General features: G+C 42.8%; 1 protein-coding gene across 7 annotated transcripts in view; it reads right to left on the minus strand.

Annotated features, from left to right (window-relative positions):
* LOC122243067 (solute carrier family 4 member 11-like) overlaps window positions 1-5,000 on the minus strand; it is a 640,383-nt gene that overhangs the window by 245,610 nt on the left and 389,773 nt on the right. The window lies entirely within an intron of this gene.

Genomic DNA, 5,000 nt, shown 5'->3' on the forward strand with positions numbered 1-5,000 from the left:
GACAGAGAAAGGAAAAGAGAGAAAGAGACAGAGAAAGAAAAAGAGAGAAAGAGACAGAGAAAGAAAAAAGAGAGAAAGACAGAGAAAGGAAAAGAGAGAAAGAGACAGAGAAAGAAAAAGAGAGAAAGAGACAGAGAAAGGAAAAGATAGAAAGAGACAGAGACAGAAAAAGAGAGATAGGGAAAGAGAAAGAAAAAGAGAGAAAGACAGAGAAAGGAAAAGAGAGAAAGGGACAGAGAGAGAAAAAAAGAGAAAGACAGAGAAAGGAAAAGAGAGAAAGGGACAGAGAAAGGAAAAGAGAGAAAGGGACAGAGAAAGGAAAAGAGAGAAAGGGACAGAGAAAGAAAAAAAGAGAAAGACAGAAAAAGGAAAAGAGAGAAAGAAAAAGAGAGAAAGGGACAGAGAAAGAAAAAGAGAGCAAGAGGCAAAGAGAGAAAAGAGAGAAAAGAGAGAAAAGGACAGAGAAAGGAAAAGAGAGAAAGAGGCAGAGAGAGAAAAGAGAGAAAAGAGAGAAAAGGACAGAGAAAGAGAGAGAGAAAGGAAAAGCGAGAAAGCGAGAGAAAGCGAGAGAGAGCGCCTCGGCCCCAGCCCAGCCAGTAGAGTCCCCGGATCAGCTTGAATTCCACTCCCACTTAATGGTTCTACCTTGAAGTCCGCCGGCCGCCCAATCATTGTTTCGGCTGGAGTTTCGTCGACTTCAAAAGGGAGGAAAAGCCAGACGAAGAAACATGACGATTCTTGGGATCCTTGATTCGCTTTTTTTAAGGCATCTTTTAATTCAAGACTTTTTTTCTTTTCCTTTTTTTGCAATTCATCGATCTCTAAATGTTCTTTGTTGTTCAAAGCACTTTCCTTCGTCCGGTCTTCAACGTTCTTCCGTCTATTCTTTCGTCCCTTTTTGTTGTCTTTTCTGTCTTGTGAATAGACAACAGTGAAAGACTCTTATCCATTCACGTATTGAAAAAATAACCATAACATCGCATCATATACAATTCAATACGTTTCCACCTACGCAAAAAAACGTTAAAGCATTCGAAACATTAAACACAAAACACTCCTAAGAAAGAAAGAAAAGAAAAAAACCGGAAATGAATAACTACGATGAATGAAAAGATTCACCCACGTTCACTGGAATGGTGAAGCCATCACGACTTTTAGGGAGTGGGAGACGGGGAGGGAGGGAGGGAAAGGGAGGGAGAGAGGCAGAGAGGCAGGGAGGGAGAGATTCAGAGAAGCAGAGAGAGAGAGAGAGAGAGAGAGAGAGAGAGAGAGAGAGAGAGAGAGAGAGAGAGAGAGAGAGAGAGAGAGAGAGAGAGAGAGAGAGAGAGAGAGAGAGAAAGCGAAAGAGAAAGCGAAAGAGAAAAGGAGAGAGAACGAGAAAGAGATAGAAAAAAGAGAGAAAGAAAAGCGAAAAAACGAAAGAGAGAGGTATGATTCTCTCTTTCGCAGGGGAAACGATCAACAAAATGTCTCTGGGACCGCACTCAGGGGCCGATGGGCCACTGGTTGCCCGCCACTCCGCTTGCCGCTTAACCCTTCCATTTCTTCCTTTACTTCTTGCCTGCTGCCCGCCTTCCCTTCGCTCGGCCCTTTGCTTGGGTTGGGTTGTTGTTTATTCGTTTTCTTACTTTTTCCTGTCTTTCTGGAAGTCATTGTTATATTTGATTTTTTTTCTTTCCTTGTTTTTTTCCTGTCCTCCGCCCCACTCTCTCTCTCTGTCTCTGTCTGTCTCTCCCTTTCCCTCTCCCTCTCCTACTCTCCTTTCCTATCCCTTACTTTTTTTCCCTAACTATTTTCGTCTGTCTCTTTTCCTCTCCCTTTCCCTCTCTCCTCCCTCTCTGCCTATCTCTATCCATTTATCCCTATGCCTTCCTACTTATGTTTTACATAATTTGAATCTACATTTTGTTATAAACTTCTAATCTTCCTCCATCATAATTATTTTGGAATATTTACAACTGACTATTTTACCTCAACGTCGACATTTCTTTTGTATTATCTATATTCTTATTTAACAACTAGGAAAATAGTATTAAATATCTTGATACGATAATCCATACATAAACACAAACAACACGTAAATACACACACAAGCGTACAAACAGACATAAATACAGACTAACATACACAGACAAATAAAACACAAACAGACACAAATACACACACACACACTCTCTCTCTCTCTCTCTCTCTCTCTCTCTCTCACACACACACACACACACACACACACACACACACACACACACACACACACAAGCACACACAAACATAAACACAAACACGCACATAAACACGCACACAAACACGCACACAAACACGCACACACACACACACACACACACATACACACACACACACACACACACACACACACACACACACACACACACACACACACACACACACACACACACACACACACACACACACACACACACACACACACACACCTGAACAAACAAGGCAGAAGGAACAAGTTACCAATTAGAAAAAGGGAAAGAGGCCCCACACAAAAAAGCTTCTGTCCGCACTGTAAACAACATCGGGGACAAAAATCAAGGCAACTCGGAAACAAAGAATCTGAGCTCGCCCTTCCATTGTTATTAATCGTCTTCGTAGCCGATTATACGAGCGATTAATCCGGAGGAGAACAAACGATTAATCACACCGGAGCTCTGTGTACTAACAGCCGTGATTAATAGGAAGGCCGAGTGCCACCGTCGCGCTGCCGTCGCGCTCGCGTCACAAGAGGGTCGGGTGGAGGGGGGAGGGGGGAGGGGGGGGGAGGGCGGAAGGACGGACGGACAACTCAGCGGTGGCGCCGAGTCGTGTTGTCTCAGGGTCTCTCTCGCCTCGCGTGTCCATCAGGTGTGGCTGGCTGGCTGGCTGGCTGGTTGGCTGGCTGGCTTTTTGGCTGGCTGGCTGGCTGGCTGGCTGGCTAGCTGGCTGGCTGGCTAGCTGGCTGGCTGGCTGGCTGGCTGTCGATTGCTCTTTTTCACTTCACTTCTACCTCTATCTATTCCTACCTGCTTCTACCAACCTCTATCTATTCCTACCTGCTTCTGCCAACCTCTAGCTATTCCTACCTGCTTCTGCCAACCTCTATCTATTCCTACCTGCTTCTACCAACCTCTATCTATTCCTACCTGCTTCTACCAACCTCTATCTATTCCTACCTGCTTCTACCAACCTCTATCTATTCCTACCTGCTTCTGCCAACCTCTAGCTATTCCTACCTGCTTCTGCCAACCTCTATCTATTCCTACCTGCTTCTACAAACCTCTAGCTATTCCTACCTGCTTCTACCAACCTCTATCTATTCCTACCTGCTTCTACTAACCTCTATCTATTCCTACCTGCTTCTGCCAACCTCTATCTATTCCTACCTGCTTCTGCCAACCTCTATCTATTCCTACCTGCTTCTGCCAACCTCTATCTATTCCTACCTGCTTCTGCCAACCTCTATCTATTCCTACCTGCTTCTGCCAACCTCTATCTATTCCTACCTGCTTCTGCCAACCTCTAGCTATTCCTACCTGCTTCTGCCAACCTCTAGCTATTCCTACCTGCTTCTACCAACCTCTATCTATTCCTACCTGCTTCTACCAACCTCTATCTATTCCTACCTGCTTCTACCAACCTCTATCTATTCCTACCTGCTTCTGCCAACCTCTATCTATTCCTACCTGCTTCTGCCAACCTCTATCTATTCCTACCTGCTTCTGCCAACCTCTATCTATTCCTACCTGCTTCTGCCAACCTCTATCTATTCCTACCTGCTTCTGCCAACCTCTATCTATTCCTACCTGCTTCTGCCAACCTCTAGCTATTCCTACCTGCTTCTGCCAACCTCTATCTATTCCTACCTGCTTCTACCAACCTCTATCTATTCCTACCTGCTTCTACCAACCTCTATCTATTCCTACCTGCTTCTACCAACCTCTATCTATTCCTACCTGCTTCTACCAACCTCTATCTATTCCTACCTGCTTCTGCCAACCTCTATCTATTCCTACCTGCTTCTGCCAACCTCTATCTATTCCTACCTGCTTCTACAAACCTCTATCTATTCCTACCTGCTTCTGCCAACCTCTATCTATTCCTACCTGCTTCTACCAACCTCTATCTATTCCTACCTGCTTCTGCCAACCTCTATCTATTCCTACCTGCTTCTACAAACCTCTAGCTATTCCTACCTGCTTCTACCTATATCTACCTATATCTACCTTTCTTGACCTATCTCTACTTATCTCGATATCTATCTGTCTCTGTCTCTGCGTCTAAAATTATAACAGTTGTTTAAATATTTTCTATTCATCAAATGAATCACATATCTATTTCGCAGTCTGTTAGTCTGCTTTAAATAACAAATCACTGCCAAATAATAGCATGTGACAATTATGTTGGATCGGGTTTATATTTTATGGGTAACTTTATTAAAACAAGTAATTAATTTTCTTTCATATGTCAGACAAGATCATTGTTGATTATGTTTTTTTTTGGGGGGGTTCTGGGAAATAAGCTTCATTTTTATTCAAACCACAATTATAACTCAATATACATTCACATGCACATGCATACACACACACTCACAAACACACAGAGTTATGATGGCATTGACGATAATAATGATTACGATGATGATGTTCGTAACAGCAAGAAAAAATAGGACACATAAGAGAACAGTCCGGTATTTGTAAGACACACACACGTACAAATAATAATCTGAAGTTGCTCGTTGAGAGTAATAAATCCTTGAGAGATGTTGTGATACAGTTATCTCACGTAACAGTTGTTGTATCAATACCATGGCTTCTGTTCTCGTGTACGGATTCTGAATTCGAAAGCAAAGGGTTAAACTCACGAGAGATCGTGGAGTATGAATAAAGAATAGAAACGATGCATGAAAGGATAATCTTAGTAATAGTATTATACTTGTATGGAGTGTGATGATAATTATAATTACGATAATGATAATGGTAATAAAAACAGTTATGATA

This window comes from Penaeus japonicus, unplaced genomic scaffold, assembly GCF_977035675.1.
Source record: "Penaeus japonicus unplaced genomic scaffold, GWHDUDI00000001_assembly GWHDUDI00000022, whole genome shotgun sequence".
Taxonomy (NCBI): Eukaryota; Metazoa; Arthropoda; class Malacostraca; order Decapoda; family Penaeidae; genus Penaeus; species Penaeus japonicus.